The sequence below is a fragment of the Capricornis sumatraensis genome, chromosome 2 (genome assembly GCF_032405125.1).
Source record: "Capricornis sumatraensis isolate serow.1 chromosome 2, serow.2, whole genome shotgun sequence".
NCBI lineage: Eukaryota > Metazoa > Chordata > Mammalia > Artiodactyla > Bovidae > Capricornis > Capricornis sumatraensis.
Window position 1 is genome coordinate 122,297,525 of NC_091070.1, and position 18,947 is coordinate 122,316,471.

The 18,947-nt window shown below is 47.0% G+C and overlaps 2 non-coding genes and 1 pseudogene across 2 annotated transcripts; 2 read left to right on the forward strand and 1 right to left on the reverse strand.

The window, feature by feature from the left end:
- Positions 1-2,093: 2,093 nt before the first annotated feature.
- Positions 2,094-2,637, reverse strand: LOC138069230 (leukemia NUP98 fusion partner 1-like; annotated as a pseudogene).
- A 2,063-nt stretch (positions 2,638-4,700) lies between these two features.
- On the forward strand, positions 4,701-4,772 carry TRNAQ-CUG (transfer RNA glutamine (anticodon CUG)). Its single transcript has one exon. It is a non-coding gene; the product is annotated as a tRNA-Gln (tRNA).
- Positions 4,773-17,583: 12,811 nt separating this feature from the next.
- Positions 17,584-17,747, forward strand: LOC138074822 (U1 spliceosomal RNA). Its single transcript, XR_011144626.1, has one exon. It is a non-coding gene; the product is annotated as a U1 spliceosomal RNA (small nuclear RNA).
- Positions 17,748-18,947: the final 1,200 nt, after the last annotated feature.

Consider the following 18,947-nt stretch of genomic DNA (forward strand, 5'->3'; position numbering starts at 1 on the left):
TCACCATTGAGGATAAGGTTCGGCGTGGGTTTGTCAAGAATGGGCTTGTCATATGTAGCTTGTATTATGTTGAGGTATGTTCCTTCTATTCCTGCTTTCTGGAGAGTTTTTATCATAAATGGATGTTGAATTTTGTCAAAGGCTTTCTCTGCATCTATTGAGATAATCATATGGCTTTTATTTTTCAATTTGTTAATGTGGTGTATTACATTGATTGGTTTGCGGATATTGAAGAATCCTCGCATCCCTGGGATAAAGCCCACTTGGTTGTGGTGTATGATCTTTTTAATGTGTTGTTGGATTCTGATTGCTAGAATTTTGTTGAGGATTTTAGTATCTATGTTCATCAGTGATATTGGCCTGTAGTTTTCTTTTTTTGTGGCATCTTTGTCAGGTTTTGGTATTAGGGTGATGGTGGCCTCATAGAATGAGTTTGGAAGTTTACCTTCCTCTGCAATTTTCTGGAAGAGTTTGAGTAGGTTTTAAACGCCTTTATCCCAGTTTTTGGATTTCGCAGCACCCCATTGGGTGGGCAACGGAAAGGTCTCCGGACCACTGCCTGCCGGGTGGAGCGCCCAGCTGGGTAGGCTGCGTTCTGTGGGGTCCACCTGGGAGCGGGAAAGGGTGAAAACCAAGCGGGGAAGGCGGGTTTGTGGGGAGGTCATTGAGACCTCCCAGGAGACTTGGGCCAGGATCCCTAGAGGTGAACATTGCTTCAGTCCGGTAGTAGAGTGGGGAAGGAGGGAGAGGGCTGGCAGACCCAAGAATGAAGGAGGCAAAAGGAGAGGGGAGGAAGGAGAGAATAAAAGAATTTGTGCTTCTACCCTTCCCTCCTCCCTCTCTTGCCTTCTCGCCTCTTCTTGGTCTTCTTCCCATCCCTACAGCTGAGAAATCTTGACACACCCACTTTTGAGAAGAAAGACCCAACTAAGCTGTGCTCAGGTGCACAAATTCTGGGTTGTAAAAATAGATCTGTCCTTATGTGCCCTTAGGGGCTTCCCTGCTGGTTTGGACGGTAGAGCATCCGTCTGCAATGCGGGAGACCCAGGTTTGATCCCTGCGTCGGCAAGATCTCCTGGAGAAGGAAATGGCAACCCACTCCAGTATTCTTGCCTGGAAAATTCCATGGATGGAGCAGCCTGGTGGGCTACGGTCCATGGGGTCCCAGAGAGTCACACAGGGCTGAGCGACTTCACTTTATGTGGCCTTAGACAAATTAAAGAAAACTTCTTGTGCTTCCCTTCTTGCTGCTGTAAAAATGGGAGCAATGAGACCATTTTACTTCATTCTGTTGTTGTCAGGTGTGCCTGTGTTTAGAAACCACTGGATCTAATGTCAAAAGCAGAGAAATCATAAATATTGTCATTATCCTCAGAATCTTTTGACAAACCCTTACCCTTATTTATTTCACCTTGAATTAGCTTGCTGCTTCTAGATTTTGTGTAAACAGAATCAAGACAAAGTTTCCCATGATTGCTCTTGCAGTTTGCTCTGCTGTAGCTCGGCCGCCCTTCATTGCCAGTTCTCTGCTTGCAGGTCAGGGACCGATGTGCAGGCTGGAGGAAATGGGAAGAAAACACATCTCCACCCATCCCAGTTCTAACCTCACCTGATTCTGTCCTTGCCCCTTGTGAGAGCCCGGTTCTCCGGGTTTCCTGGCCATTCTGTGATCTCTCAACATACTTTCCAGGGATTTCTTTTTTTATTTCTTTTCTTTCTTTCTTTCTTTCTTTTTCTTTTTTCTTTTTTTTTTTGAGTCACACCAATGACTTTTACTTAGTGGAAGAAGGGTTGGTGAAGGTGTGTGGGTGGCTCTTTAAATCTCTCTCTTTACATTTTCAAGAATAACTTTATTCTATTAAAATACCTTTTATTCTTTCTATTCCCCTAAAAGGGCAACAGAGCAGAGGAGCAGAGCACCTCTGAAAAGCAGGTGGGGTATGATGCAAGCTGTCTTGGGGAGCAGCTGAATCAACCACCCACCTGAGTCACTCAGCATCTGCAGACTCTCTTACAGGTACCGTTCCTGGGTCTGTTGAATTGGGGCTCAAAAAACACAGCAGTGTCGGTAGTCGTGGTGTGGAAGCAAAGGGTTATTTGAGCGCTTTTTCAGACAGGGTGGGCAGGTACGCTTCTCCACGCTCTTCCTTCCTAGAGCTCCTTTTTTCCTCCACTTTCTTGCAAGACCTCACTTCCAGAAACTGGCGTTCTCTCTCATTTCTCTCCTTTCTGCTCTCAGGTCCCAAAGAGACGGAACGTTTGGTTCTAAAGCACAGTTGCTGTTCAAAGCAGTCTGAAAATGACTGAATTTTGGAATGGGATCTTCCTTTTGATTCCAATGGCTCCTTGAATGACCCATCCCCGGAGCACTGTCTGTGATTCCGAACTTCGAAATCCCTGGTCCTCATAAGAATACCTTCTAGGATGGCTGGCAGATGACATCATTCCGGGAAGCACAGGAAGTGGGCAGGGCAGGGAGCTTTTCCTGTAACTGGTGTCTTGTGATCCACGGTGGGCCCGGAGTCCTCGCTCGTCCTCCTCTATCCAGCCGTGACCCCAGAAGCTGCTCATCCATTTGGCAAAAGACACATCATCGTCATCATCATCATCATCATCATCTTCATCTTTGTGCTCCATGTAAAGGCGCTTCAGAATATCCGAGGCCTGTCCCTAAATAGGTCTTGGAGGAAGTACCTGGCATGCCTTGAGGGGTCCCATGGGTAGGTCAAGGCAGAGTGCAGATGGAGAGGAGCAGGGCAGGAAAGACGGGAACTCTGGGTCTTCTCATTTCTACCCACTCATTTCGATGTCATCGCTCTCGTAATTGGTGCAGAAGGTGAGTCTCAGGGACCCGGTTCAAGCTGTTTCAACTGGAGCCAACCTAGATTTCCACCGAGTCTGATTTCTGCCATCTGCCGTTGCCCTCAATAACCTCAAATTCTTCCAAACTAAAATCTGGCGATGGTAGAGCTAAGAAGACTGGTGATATCGGGCTATCTTCAGCTTTTGGCTCTTTCCTCCCACATTTTGAAAAGTCCTTCCAACCCGATGGTTCCCCAGGATGCACGCACAGACAGCCGAGCTAATGGCCGCAGGGCTCTAAGCAGCGCCAACGTGGTGGTAACGAGAAAACCCAGGGATTTCTTTTCTTCCTATATCAGTCAGAGTCCATTTCAGGTCCTTGTACCCATAAACCTTGACCCTTCTTCAAGTTCTCCTGGTGGAGCCCTTTGTGCTGTTCTTTACCACTCAACATCTTGAGTTTCCAAGAAGTTTCATCTTCTCACCCTGGAGCTGTGAACTTCCTCCTCATAACAAGAGCCTCCCGCCTCCCCTTTGCCTCCTTCCTCCTTGAGTCAATCTCTGTCCAGTCTCTGGGGACAAAATACATCTCCAGGCAACACTGGGCTTCTTTCTGACTGTTTTTTGGCCGGCTAAAAACAGGTGCTATCTTTTTCTGTTCTGTGTATCGGATTAGGGAAGAAACAGTTTTAGGATACTATGCAGAAGTAAAGATTATTACTCTGAGCCATGATAGGATTTATATCTATTCTACATGCAAATATTTAGTCTGGTGGTATTTTGTGTTCATAAATACTGTCTATACTTAAGACAACTCGGATGTGCATCCTCTATGATTCAGCAATCAGTGCTCTTGGGTACCTTGATATTTGTACGCCTTTTTTTAAACTGCAATTTCTGGGTTTGATATGTTAAGAAATAGGGGAGAAACTGACTTGACCGACCTGACCAAAGAGTCTGTGACTGCCTAAGTGTCAGAGCCCTGTCTCATGTCCTCCACCACATGCGGCTGATCTTCAGTCACCCCAGGTGAGTATGGGGCTTTCCTGGTGGGCCAGCAGGTAAAGAATCTGCCTGCAACGCAACAGACCCGGGTTAAATCTCTGATTTCAGAAGATTCCCCTGGAGAAGGGAATGGCCACCCACTCCAGTATTCTTGCCTGGAGAATCTCTTGCACAGTGGAGCCTGGCGGGCTACAGTCTGTGGGGTCGCAAAGAGTTGGACACGACTGAGCGACATTGACTTCACTTTTAGGTGAGTATAGCTGGTTTGTCTGACTGTTCTATGTAAATAGTTATTCTTACTTACATGGTAAATCTAACAAATAGACACTTGTTGTGAGAATAACTTACCCCTCTCCAAATCAGAAATATATGAAGAAGAAGAGTTCTCCTGCCTCCATTCCCACTCCGCCGGTGACACACTTTGTATGTTACACGTAACAGGTGGTGGCCGCTTAGGAGTGTAATCAGTGCTGTGAGAAAACTAAGGGACCCAGGAAACCCCGCCTCCTGCCCTGACAACCGTCTGCCCCCTCTGGGCTATGGGAAAAGGGTGAAGGCAAAGAAATCTCTTATTTGCAGAAATTTTACCTCAGGGTGGGACACTCTGGTTAACCTAGGCAGACTATGCGGTTGGTGATGGAGAGCTAAGGGGGTCCTCCCTGGCACCAAACCCAAAGTGGATTTCACCTCATTTTCTGAGGTGAGAGTGAGCTGAGTCGATCAAAGGAGAGGAGCAGAGAGAAAGCGAGAGGGATGAGCACCCACAGGAGTCAACCGTATTGGAGTCTCCTCAGGGCCTCAGAAGAACTGCCCTGAGCTTATGGGTGGGACGTATGGAGGCTAAAGAAGCGTATCCCGTTCTCTGGCGATGGAAGCCAGGCGGCTCCCAAGGGGGTTCCATGGTGTAATGGTGAGCACTCTGGACTCTGAATCCAGCGATCCGAGTTCAAATCTCGGTGGGACCTTTCTGCCTAGTTAGAAGAGGAACACTTTTTACTCCCCTAATGGGACCCGCCGGAGGTCTCCCGCGACCGTCAGCGGCGTGGTTCACACGGACACGGCGGACAGGTGTGGGACCGACCTGGGGCGTCCTCGCTGGACCCGGGCGGCTCTGCCCATCTCTGCCCTCCAAGCCCCGGCCAGGGGCGCAGCAGCCCAGCCAGTGCCGCCCCCTTGTCGGGTCCCCTGGGCCTCCGGAATGAAAGGCAGAGGCTGAGCCCTCGGAGTCCTGCCCCGCGAGGGGACTTCGCACCGCACGCCTTGTCCCTGTGAGTAAATGGTGCCGGGGAGGGCCTGCGATGTCGCTGACCAGCCAGGATGGCAGCTTTCCGGTCCAGGGTTCCAGACCTGAATGGGAAGAAGCGTGTTTTAGTCAGGTTCTCTATTATTCTGAATTGTTATTGACCCTATCCCAGTTTATTTTTATTTTATTCAGAGTTTCTCGCTCCTAAGTCTCCGCTGGGCACGCAAAGCCGCTGTTCCGCCAAGATTCGAACCTTCACTCATTGAAATCCCGTCCTCCGGTCCCAAGCTCAGCCCGAAAGAGGAGCGCGGGTCGCGGATTCCGGCGTCTGAGGAGACCCCAGGTCCCTGACCCACGGGCGCCCGGCCAGGCTGCTCCGGGGCCGAAGGGGAGACGAGCCGCTCGGAGTCCGCACCCCCGGCCGGGCCCGCTTCGTCCTGCCGGGACTCCGCTCCACCGAGAAGACACCCCACTTGTGTCCTCTACTGCTCGGGAGAAAAACACGGATGAGGCCCGTGATGGACCTGAATAGCTAGTTTAGGTGCTCCCTTCGCGGTTCTAAGGAGCATCTCTCCGACGCTTGTAATTTGGGACTTTCAGCGGTTACAGAGGACTCAATGACGCAGCTGTCTTTGGAGGATGGAAGAAGAAAGGGGTGCGCGCGTGCTCTGTGCTCAGTCGTGTCCGACTCTTTGCAACCCCATGGACTGTAGCCCGCCAGGCTCCCCTGTCCATGGGATTCTCCAGGCAAGAATACTGGAGTGGGTTGCCATTTCCTCCTCCAAAGAAAGGTGTGAGGCCGGCGAAAAGATCGCCGGAAGGTCAAGAGCAGGAGAGAACAGAGGATGAACCCGAAGGGAGACAGGGACTGGCAGGGAGAGGAGCGAGCGGGTACCCTGGCGGGGCGGTCCCTGGGTTGGGGCGACTCACAGCGCCTGACGCTGGAGCAGCTGCCGCCCTTTACTGAAGTGTCCGGGAACCCAGTTCACCCCAAATCGCAAAGCTGCTGGCCTGGCAATTGTTCTGGCAAAGTTCCGTTTGCGGTTCCGTGCGGAGTCGTGAGGTGGGCTGTGTGGGCCTGCAAGTGAGTGGAAGTCCTGGCGGCTGCCTTGGAGATGACTGTCAGGCAGGGAAAACCACGCACACTCCACTTTCCCCTTTTCAGGCCGGTCTGCAGCATCTGGGGTGGGAAACTGGAAAATCGGAGCATCAATATTTATTTAGAGATAAGGAGATAAACAGCCAATCGGTTTCCTGATCTTAAAGCGTTTGTTCTTTGAAGAAAAGAAATGTGGGATGGGATCAGGGTCTGCTTTTTCCCATAACAAATTTTGGGGCATATGTACCTGTATATAATATATAAGTACACATTATATGAGTAAAGCTCACTGCTTGTGTTCCCAAATTAAATGTTTGTGTAATTATATGTACCACTCATAAAATTCTGGGTCTTGTGTCATGTGTAAGAATGTTTTCCACTGTAAAACCATAAATTTGGGGGCGGCGGGCATTCTCGAAGCAAGCAATCGGCCCATTATTCCCCCTTTGATGGGCTGATCACGTGAGCTAGTAGACGGGCAGACGCTCTCAGTCCAGGAGGTCACTGCTTTCGTCTCTCTAGGAAGGTTCATAGTCACTGAAAAGTGTCAGTAACAAATAAAATCACACCCAATCTTTATGCAGTGTTGCTCCCAAAATGCAAGAGCTTACACCCAATGAAGACATGCAAAGTGCCCAGGCATGGTCTACAAGTTTTAAATGGGTTTACTCACTTAATCCTTTCAAAAGGCTTGCATCATGTCATCATCCTCATTTCACATATGAGGAACCTGAGACATAGAAAGGTTAAGTAACTTGTCAAGTCAGTCAGTGAGTGGGATTTGAAAGCAGGAATTTGAACTGAAGCCTTCCTGGCTCCACAGGATATCCTACCAGTCAAAGAGGAACACAAACCGTAAAAATGCTTGACAAGAAATTTAAGTCCGTGTATTTCTTTTGAAAAAACACCCAAGAGGAGTCACGTAACAGGCATTCAGTTCAGTCGCTCAGTCGTGTCCAACTCTTTGCGACCCCATGGGCTGCAGCACGCCAGGCTTCCCTGTCCATCACCAACTCCTGGAGCCTGCTCAAACTCAAGTCCATCCCGTCGGTGATCCAACCATCCAACCATCTCGTCCTCTGCCGTCCTCTTCTCCTCCTGCCTTCAATCTTTCCCAGCGTCAGGGGCTTTTCCAGCGAGTCAGTTCTTTGCATCGGGTGGCCAAAGTATTGGAGCTTCAGCTTCAGCACCAGTCCTTCCAAAGAATATTTGGGGCTGATTTCCTTTACGATTGACTGGTTGGGTCTCCTTGCAGTCCAAGGGACTCTCAAGAGTCTTCTCCAACACCACAGTTCAAAAGCTTCAATTCTTTGGCGCTCTGCTTTCTTGATGGTCCAACTCTCACACCCATAAACGACTACCGGAAAAACCATAGCTTTGACTAGACAGACCTTTGTTGGCCACTGCTGAGTGTTCCAAATTTGCCGGCAGGATGAGTGTAGCACTTTCACAGCATTATTTTTTAGGATTTGAAATAGCTCAGCTGGAATTCCATCACCTCCACTAGCTTAGTTCGTAGTGATGCTTCCTAAGGCCCACTTGACTTCACACTCCAGGATGTCCGGCTCTAGGTCAGTGATCACACCATCGTGGTTATCTGGGTCATGAAGAACTCTTTTGTATAGTTCTTCCGTGTATTCTTGCCAGAATACAGGACCGTTTCTGTCCTTTATTGTGTCCGTCCTCGCATGAAAGTTTCCCTTGGTAGCTCTAATTTTCTTGAAGAGATCTCTAGTCTTTCCTATTCTATTGTTTCTTTCCCTCTATTTCTTTGCACTGTTCACTGAGGAAGGCTTTCTTATCTCTCCTTGCTATTCTTTGGAACTCTGCATTCAGATGGGTATATCTTTCCTTTTCTCCTTTGCCTTTCGCTTCCTTTCTTTTCTCAGCTGTTTGTAAGGCCTCCTCAGACAACCATTTTGCCTTTCTGCATTTCTTTTTCTTGGCAATGGTTTTGATCACTGCCTCCTATGAATCTCCGCTCACAGTTCTTCAGGCACTCTGTCTAAATATAGGTATGTAAGAAAATAAGCTGCCACCCGTAGTCCCAACCCCTGGAATTAACTACTGTTCTTCTAAGTTTTCGCAAAACATATATATGCTTAGTTTATAAAATTCAAATGCTGCAGAAAATACAAATATGTAAAATTTTGAGACATCTTAAATTCAAAAATAACTTCTGTTAAGGTAGTTACATATTGACGGAGTCATTTCGGTATATCAACAGAGAGGGAAAAAATACATCGTAGCTCAGTTGGTAACGAATCTGCCTGCAATGCAGGACACCCGGGTTTGATTCCTGGGTCGGGAAGATCCCCTGGAGAAGGAAATGGCAACCCTCTCCAGTATTCTTGCTTGGAGAATCCCATGGACAGAGGAGCCTGGCAGGCTACAGTCCATGGGGTCACAAGAATCGGACACGACTTAGTGACTAAACCACCACCATACTTTTATAAAATACAGCTCTTATAGATTCTATTTTTATTTTTAAGCATTCAACTTAATAGTGCATAAATTTAATGGAAGAAAAATAAAGAAATTGTTGAACTTTCAATTAAATTGTTTACACGAGAGATGCTTTTCTGAAAGGATTCCCTAAGGCTTATAATAACAATTTAATTAAGACATTAAATTTGGGGATGATTCTTCTCATTACTTTTAAAAATCAAATGTCTTAAGGTATAATTTGAAAATAATACAACGCATCCATTTCAAGTTTGATGGCTTTTGACAAACGAACATACCCATGGGACCACTATCCTGTTCAAGGAAAAAGAATATCTCCGGAACTCCAGCCGGTCCTCTGTGCCCCTTTGCAGTCAGTCCCCCTACCGCCGCTCCCTGACGCAGGTCATCAGTGATCTCGGGCCTGTCTCTGTGGATCGATTTTTCAGTTCTCGAAATTCACATAAATGGAACCCCAGGGTATGTACTTTTTCCCTCACTCAGCATGATGCTTTTGAGAATTATCCATACTGTTGCCATGTATCAGGTATTTGTACCACTTTAGTGAGGAGTACTATTCCTTTGAATGAATATGTCACAATCCTATATATCTATTCACCTCATGATGGACATTTGAAATGTTTTCAATTTGGGGACTATTACGAACAAAGCTGCTACAAGCAAGTCCCTTTTGTGGGCTTATGCTTTACAAATTCCATTTACATTTTTTAAATTCTTTAATACGAATTTACTTTGAATGGATGTTGCATTCACAAAGACAATTTATTGAAGAGTTACAAGCTCACCTTTGATTGTTTCCTATCAGGACATACGTAATATAAGCCACAGGTGTATTTTTGATTATCCCATTAGATCTACACAACAACTTTATGAAGTACTTTATGACTATTATTTTCATATGACACTTGCAAAATTGGCCTAGCAAATGGGAGTCGGCCCAAGGTCAAACCGGAAGGCCAGTGGTGGCAACAGGACTGAAAAGGAGGCCCCACCCCGCACCCCCCAGAAGCTGTGTTCCTAACTGCAGACCCACTCCCAGTGTCTTCCTAATAACCTCCGGTGTGTCTGACAGGCCTGGAAACCAATATCCAAGCCGGTCTTCCTCACGGTATTATTTACTGATCGGCTTCTTTGGGTCAGAAACTCCTCCATCAGGGGTCCAGAGCCTAACAGCGTGCACAACCTTGAGGGTGAGGAAATCTGGTAAAAAAAAAAATCCTAAAACCGGTTTTCTCATCAGTAAGCCACTAAAAATTAACCTTGGTCTTGGTGCAGATATTTCATATTTGAGCAAAGAAATCTCCTGCTGTTGGGGAGACAGAGTAGGATGTTCTACTTTCGCTTTCAGTGAGCTAGATCCTCCATCTGCATCCTGTGTGCTTTCCGGTTAGTTTTCTTTGGACCTACCCTTAAGCATCACCCCACTCCCAGGCCCACTCCCAGCACCTCCTCCGATCTCAGAGGCTTCTTGGGGCTGAGCGGATCTACGAGTGCCGTCCCCGAGGCAGCCACGAGGGGGAGGACAGCCCTTCCCGCCATGGGCCTGCCTTTTCTGTTTGGCCCAGTGGTTTCTATTTGCCAGGAGGACTTTGTGAATCAGAAGTGAGCACAACACATCCTGAGAAAGGGGTTGTCGAATAGCCCACAAAACGGCCGACAACTCGGCCCGGGGTTTTCTTCTAATCTGTAGCTCAATGTTTTCACACAGGAAGAAAAGGAAAACTACTTTTGACCGAAAGAAAAGAAAAAAACAAAACAAAACAAAAAAACGTTAGGTACGATTTCTACTGCCATTTAAGGAGAAGGGATGTTAAGGAGGTTTCCTAGTTTGCCAACTACTGAAGCGTGTCAGGTGCACAATCGAGGCTGAAACAGAGGTACTGCTTTCTGACTGGGAAGGTAACAGGAGAAGGCCTAGAGAGAAAAGGCGATTTATGCCAGCAAATTTGGAAAACTCAGCAGTGGCCACAGGACTGGAAAAGGTCAGTTTTCATTCCAATCCCAAAGAAAGGCAATGCCAAAGAATGCTCAAACTACCGCACAATTGCACTCATCTCACACGCTAGTAAAGTAATGCTCAAAATTCTCCAAGCTAGGCTTCAGTAATACGTGAACCGTGAACTTCCTGATGTTCAAGCTGGTTTTAGAAAAGGCAGAGGAACCAGAGATCAAATTGCCAACATCCGCTGGATCATCGAAAAAGCAAGAGAGTTCCAGAAAAACATCTACTTCTGCTTTATTGACTATGCCAAAGCTTTTGACTGTGTGGATCACAGTAAACTGTGGAAAATTCTGAAAGAGATGGGAATACCAGACCACCTAACCTGCCTCTTGAGAAATCTGTAGGCAGGCCAGGAAGCAACAGTTAGAACTGGACATGGAACAACAGACTGGTTCCAAATAGGAAAAGGAGTACGTCAAGGCTGTATATTGTCACCCTGCTTGTTTAACTTCTATGCAGAGTACATCATGAGAAACGCCGGACTGGAAGAAACACGAGCTGGAATCAAGATTGCCGGGAGAAATATCAATAACCTCAGATATGCAGATGACACCACCCTTATGGCAGAAAGTGAAGAGGAGCTAAAAAGCCTCTTGATGAAAGTAAAAGAGGAGAGTGAAAAAGCTGGCTTAAAGCTCAACATTCAGAAAACGAAGATCATGACATCCGGTCCCCATCACTCCATGGGAAATAGATGGAGAAACAGTGGAAACAGTGTCAGACTTTATTTTGGGGGGCTCCAAAATCACTGCAGATGGTGATTGCAGCCATGAAATTAAAAGACGCTTCCTCCTTGGAAGAACAGTTATGACCAACCTAGATAGCATATTCAAAAGCAGAGACATTACTTTGCCCACTAAGGTCCGTCTAGTCAAGGCTACCGTTTTTCCAGTGGTCATGTATGGATGTGAGAGTTGGACTGTGAAGAAGGCTGAGCGCTGAAGAACTGATGCTTTTGAACTGCGGTGTTGGACAAGACTCTTGAGAGTCCCTTGGACTGCAAGGAGATCCAACCAGTCCATTCTGAAGGAGATCAACCCTGGGATTTCTTTGGAAGGACTGATGCTAAAGCTGAAGCTCCAGTACTCTGGCCACCTCACGTGAAGAGTTGACTCATTGGAAAAGACTTTGATGCTGGGAGGGATTGGGGGCAGGAGGAGAAGGGGACGACCGAGGATGAGATGGCTGGATGGCATCACGGACTCGATGGACGCGAGTCTGAGTGAACTCCGGGAGTTGGTGATGGACAGGGAGGCCTGGCGTGCTGCGATTCATGGGGTCGAAAAGAGTCGGACACGACTGAACGACTGAACTGAACTGAATTGAATATTTGTTCACATTGCTCAGAGGACAAGTATTCCACATATTTTAATTCTTTTGGATCCATGGGACGGTCACCAAACCCAACTTATTTTTCCTTTTGTTCCCAACAGATGGGGCAGGGACGATAGGTTGAACTTTTTCTGGTGTCATCCAACAAGATTCATCCCATATGTGGTAAAATTGTTCAAATTACCTGATGGGTTGGCCCTTCTTACTGGCCATTGAGTTCTCATTCTTTTTATTTTTTTATCTAAAAGGTATAGGCTTGTAAGCCTTTGTAAGGCTTGCATTTACCTCAGATGTTACCCCATGCCCTTCATCAATTTGGTTAAAATCCAGGCTACACCAAGTAAGACGCAACAGGTTGTGTGTTACCAAGGAAGCAAACGACTCTTTTTGCTGTCTCAAAAATGAGCAAAGGGAGCTAAAGTCCCTTCTGCATAGGGGAGACACCCACCAAGGAAGTCCATCCATTACTGATAAAGGCATGGCCCCAGAAACCTAAGTAGAAGTATTATGGAAGTTTGTATATAAGTGGGCCCAGGACAGGAACACATTATCCTGAGTTTGCAGTCCAGGTAGGGTCATCGTGCCAATCAGGAACAGCAGAATTATTCACAGCAGCTCCACCCTGACTCTGTGGTTGCTCATGGAAAACGAAACGGGTCTTCAGTGGTTCCTTTGGGTCAGGAAGGAAGGTCCCTTTTCCTCTGCTGCTGTCTTGAGCCGGGTGTGGTGAATCTAGGGAGTAATACCCGCAACCTGAACTGCAGTGGGAGTGGATAGCACAATAGTGTATGGCCCTTTCCAGGTGGGGGATAATGTCTGCCAATTCCTATCCTTTACCCATACTAAGTCTCCTGGTGAGTATGGGTGTACAGTAGTACCTAAGGAAAAGGGAATTCTTTCTTTTTGAACATAAGGGGTGATGTCATGGATTACCTTCCCCAACTGTTCCAGTTGCCCCAATGTCAGGAAGCATTTAACAGGAGGCTTCCTGTGTGCTGTTTTGGATCTGTCAGGAATTCTCTGTTCCTTATTAGTTCTTGAATATTCAAGAATTAAGAGGAGAGGCAAGCCTCTCCCAGGACTGAGGAATCCAGGCATTTCCTTCATTAGTTTTTCTATAGGGTGATAAGTACCCTCTTCCTTCCTAAGAACCATATGGTAAAAGTGATTATTTACAACCCTCTCTCTTTCATTTGGATGACCTCATCTTTTCTTGATAACTTGTAAGTTTTGATTTTATTTCTGCTGAAAATAGCGATCCTGTAAGAAAGTATAAATACCTACACAATGTTGAATGAAACAACTTTGCTCCATCAGCGCTCTGGTCCCCGTGTCTTTCTTTCTGTCTCTCTCCCTCGCTCTTTTTTTTCAGGCTGATCCCGTGGAGCGCAGAGGCTCTCTGAGTTCACTTTCCTGCCCGGGCTTCTAAGACCCTCTCGAGAAGGCACTCTGCACCTTCACCCAATCGAGAGGGCACCTGAGGCCTCCGTGAACAGAGCAAGCTCCGTGCCAGGGACTTTATTGGCTTTCTGCGTAAACCAAGGAATATCAGCCTCTTTCTCTCACCTTTACTTTCTTATTGGTCGACTTCGAACCACCAGGTTCTAGTCCATTAAAGGACCTCAACACCGCAACACCTCCATCCCTCCTCTTTGTAATGAATTTCCCTTTGCTTCTCGAATAAGTGGGGGGGGGGGGGGCCTCCCGAACATTATGTCATAAAGGGAATACCTGTGCAACCGGGGCGGCAGGGGCAGGGGCGGGTGTCATGCTGATGCTCTTTAACATTAATGGCAACAAGTCCATCCAGGGGGGGTGCCAGTTTCTTGCACCCATTTTGCCAAAGTCACCTTGATGGTCCGGTTCATTCTTTCAACCATTCTTGAGCTTTGTAAACTTTATGCTGTATATAGTTTCCATTTAATATTTACTGCTTTGCAGACCAGTTGGAGTAATTCAGCCACAAATGTGGGCTCATTATCTGATTCTATACTCAGAGGAAATCCAAACCTAGAAATAATGCCTCTCAGCAAGAATCAGGCCACTTCGTTTGCTTTTTCAGTCTTGATGGGGTAAGCTTCTACATATCCCATAAAAGTACATACCATCATCAGCAAATATCTGTATCCTCGGCATGGATTTACCTCAGTGAAGTCTACTTCTAGATGTTTAAATTAAACCCTTTAATTATAGGGTCCCCTATAACTGTATTCTGGGAGGCGCGGGACTCCTTGGGAGACGGGTTATTCTTGGCATATTGGTAGCTTGCATCTGCACACAAAGCTATTGGAGTTTGCCTTTGGTCATGGAAATATTAAGCCATCCTTACAACAAGCCCCAGTAAATTTCCCTTATTTACATGCAGGATGAGCAAGGTCTGTGAGATTAAAATGAAAGCTCTAACTAACTTCACGAAACAGGCCCTCCTGGACAACGCAAAGGCAATCCAAGCTTTACATGAAGAACAAATACAAATGAGAAAGGCAGTGATTCAAAATTGGATGGCTTTAGATGTACTTACAGCCGCCCATGGAGGGACACGTGCTATAATTAAAATTGAATGTTGTTCCATATATCCCTGATTTATCTGACAATATATCAGCCATTCCAGACGACATGAAAAACCAGGTAAAAGCTACGTCTAATGATAATCTTCCTTTTTAGACATCGGTAATTTCTTGAATCAAAGTTGATTGGTGGAGAATCTTTTTGTAATTATTTTGTTAATCATTGTATTATTAATTTGGGGGTCTTGTATTCTCCAGTGTATAATTCGATGTGTAACCTCCAGACTGACAGTCCTGCCGCAGTTACATAGTCCCCGTGTGCAATACTTACCCATGATTGATGCCCACCATTAAAGATAAGATGAGCATCAAAAGGGAGGAATGTTTGGGCCAGTGTGAGGAAAGCAGGAGAGACTTACTTCATCTTGAAGCCTGTTATCCATCTTAAAGACTGGATGTGAACTGTGCCTGAACCCTGCCCGAAAGAGTGAGGAAACCGTTGCTAGTGAAAACCAGGTCTCCTGGAGACTTCCCTCCCGACAGATGACAAACGGAGACTGTAGTCGAGGTCAGGCTGCCCCTGTTCGATTAACCATGGAGATATCCGCCCCCCTCGATGTATAACCATTGTTCCCCCTGTTTAACCTTGTTTGTTCTCCTAACACCTACTTGTTGTAAAACTCAATCATACACAACAAAGAGGTGGCTAACATGTAACCAGTCATGTAGTGGGGGGTATAAAACTGGGCTTCTCAGAAACATCAGGGTCCTTGCTGGGAACTAATTGCCCTTGGACCCACTGGCGTAGTAAACTGTACTCCAATGTCTTGAGTGTCCCCTGAGGTGTGTTTTGCGACTCCGGATTCCACAACAGTGTTAAACAAGGGCTAAAAAGGAGAACAACAATAGCCGTTAAAGGGCCTAGATAGGGAAGGAACCAGGTTAACTTTGGAAGGGCTTCCTTAACTGTTGACCTGACAGGGGAGCAGAGGTTGCCCCTGCAAAGAAGCCATTATAATTGAGCCTATATTTTTGTTAATGTCAGTATTAAAGTTCGTTCTACTTGTGTGTATATCTTTGTAGCTTCAGTCACTCAGTCGTGTCCGACTCTTTGCAGCCCAATAGACTGTAGCACACCAGGCCTCCCTGTCCATCACCAACTCCCAGAGTTCACCCAAACTCACATGCATTGTATTAAAATATGTGGAATACTTGTCCTCTGAGCAATGTGAACAAATATTCAATTCAGTTCAGTTCAGTCGTTCAGTCGTGTCCGACTCTTTTCGACCCCATGAATCGCAGCACGCCAGGCCTCCCTGTCCATCACCAACTCCCGGAGTTCACTCAGACTCGCGTCCATCGAGTCCGTGATGCCATCCAGCCATCTCATCCTCGGTCGTCCCCTTCTCCTCCTGCCCCCAATCCCTCCCAGCATCAAAGTCTTTTCCAATGAGTCAACTCTTCACGTGAGGTGGCCAGAGTACTGGAGCTTCAGCTTTAGCATCAGTCCTTCCAAAGAAATCCCAGGGTTGATCTCCTTCAGAATGGACTGGTTGGATCTCCTTGCAGTCCAAGGGACTCTCAAGAGTCTTGTCCAACACCGCAGTTCAAAAGCATCAGTTCTTCAGCGCTCAGCCTTCTTCACAGTCCAACTCTCACATCCATACATGACCACTGGAAAAACCATAGCCTTGACTAGTCGGACCTTTGTTGGCAAAGTAATATCTCTGCTTTTCAATATGCTATCTAGGTTGGTCATAACTTTCCTTCCAAGGACTAAGCATCTTTTAATGTCATGGCTGCAGTCACCATCTGCAGGGATTTTGGAACACCCCCCCCCCCAAAAAAAATAAAGTCTGTCACTGTTTCCACTGTTTCCCCATCTATTTCCCATGAAGTGATGGGACCAGATGCCATGGTCTTAGTTTTGGGAATGTTGAGCTTTAAGCCAACTTTTTCACTCTCCTCTTTCCGTTTCATCAAGAGGCTCTTTAGTTCCTCTTTGCTTTCTGCCATCAGAGTGGTATCATCTGCATATCTGAGGTTGTTGATGTTTCTCTGGGCAATCTTGACTCCATCTTGGGAGGCATCCAGCCTGGCACTTTGCATGATGTACTCTGCATATAAGTTAAATAAGCAGGGAGACAATATTTTACAACCTTGACATACTCCTTTCCCAATTTTGAACTTTATTGTACCTAGGTTTAATAAATAAGACCCTGTTATATCTTTTGCGAGGAAAATAACTTGATATGATGAAAGCTTAAAGTAAATGTAAATGAGACAAGAGCTTTGGGTAAGCTCTTAAAAAAAAAATTATAGTTTAGAGATGTCTGCTTCAAATGATCTTTCCAGATATTTGGTAAAGTCCTAGAGTTGTGCTGAGACTTAACTGATGGAAGGTAATTAACTAGGTAGTTTCAAAAAAGAAAATAAGATACTGAGACATCGATTACTGAATAAACTAAGGTATTTAGGAATACTAATAAAAAATGTTTGAACCAAACATAAGTGAAATTCTCAATCAGTGACATTGAATTCTGAAGAACAGAAGTTCACGGCCAGTCGCGACGCTTAGTGCGTTTTACTAGACACAAAGACAACTGGATTTGAAAGGAACCGGTTTCCCCTGGACTGCTAAATGTTCCGTTCTCCCCATTGAACGCTGTTATTTGAAAAAAGGTGCACAGGCTTCAGCCGACCGCCAGATCGGGACTGGGCAGGACAAAAGAGGCAGCCAGCCGCGCGCGCCCTGGAGCGGGAGGCGGACGTCACGTCCCCCAGAGGGCGCCCTCCGCCGGGTTGGCTGGGCCGGACGGCGTGGGAGGAGGGAGGCGGGAACTAGGGCGGGGCGTGGGCTGGAGGGAAGCGCGGGTTCCCGTGACGTCACGGATGGGGCGTGTCGTATGTAGATATCGGAGCGCAGGGGCTGCTGGTCCGTCATCTGGCGCTTAAACACGATATGGTCTCCCGTGGCGTGGCAGAGAACTGAGGAGTTTTTGCTTGAAAGTGCGTGGATCCGCTGTGTGGAAGGTCCAAGAAGGCTCGGGGATGCGGGGAGGAAAGTGAGCGTGTGTGTACAGTGCAGGGCGTATGAGGTTGTGGTGGGGCGGCAGACATGGAACTCATACTTACCTGGCAGGGGAGATACCATGATCACGAAGGTGGTTTTCCCAGGGCGAGGCTTATCCATTGCACTCCGGGTGTGCTGACCCCTGCGATTTCCCCAAATGTGGGAAACTCGACTGCATAATTTGTGGTAGTGGGGGACTGCGTTCGCGCTTTCCCCTGTTCTGTCTGTAGAAAAGCAGAAAAGTCAGCCTTAGTATAGCGACGGGAGCGTTGCTGTACGTCACCCCCCGAAACAGCGTGCAGGAAATGCCGTGGGCTTGTGGGGCACAGTATCCGATTCAACCAGAGAGACCCTTACCTGGGCCAGACACAGGGGGCGGCCCCCCCGTGACGGGGTTTCTCGTTTCGTCGTCGGCCTGTCTTATTTTTCCCACCAGCGTTCTGCTGTCAGAGGCTTCATTTCTTGCGTGGTCAGCTGCCTTGCTTATTACACGCCTTAGTCGTCGCTGGAGATACTGCTTAGATACTATCCTCCCACTCACCCCATCCCACCCCAGGCCAGGCCTCTTCGCATTTCTGGATCCAGTTCTCTCTTCAGTCAGTTCAGTCGCTCAGTCGTGTCCGACTCTTTGCGACCCCATGAATCGCAGCACGCCAGGCCTCCCTGTCCATCACCAACTCCCGGAGTTCACTCAGACTCGCGTCCATCGAGTCCGTGATGCCATCCAGCCATCTCATCCTCGGTCGTCCCCTTCTCCTCCTGCCCCCAATCCCTCCCAGCATCAAAGTCTTTCCAATGAGTCAACTCTTCACGTGAGGTGGCCAGAGTACTGGAGCTTCAGCTTTAGCATCAGTCCTTCCAAAGAAATCCCAGGGTTGATCTCCTTCAGAATGGACTGGTTGGATCTCCTTGCAGTCCAAGGGACTCTCAAGAGTCTTGTCCAACACCACAGTTCAAAAGCATCAGTTCTTCAGCGCTCAGCCTTCTTCACAGTCCAACTCTCACATCCATACATGACCACTGGAAAAACGGTAGCCTTGACTAGACGGACCTTAGTGGGCAAAGTAATGTCTCTGCTTTTGAATATGCTATCTAGGTTGGTCATAACTGTTCTTCCAAGGAGGAAGCGTCTTTTAATTTCATGGCTGCAATCACCATCTGCAGTGATTTTGGAGCCCCCCAAAATAAAGTCTGACACTGTTTCCACTGTTTCTCCATCTATTTCCCATGGAGTGATGGGGACCGGATGTCATGATCTTCGTTTTCTGAATGTTGAGCTTTAAGCCAGCTTTTTCACTCTCCTCTTTTACTTTCATCAAGAGGCTTTTTAGCTCCTCTTCACTTTCTGCCATAAGGGTGGTGTCATCTGCATATCTGAGGTTATTGATATTTCTCCCGGCAATCTTGATTCCAGCTCG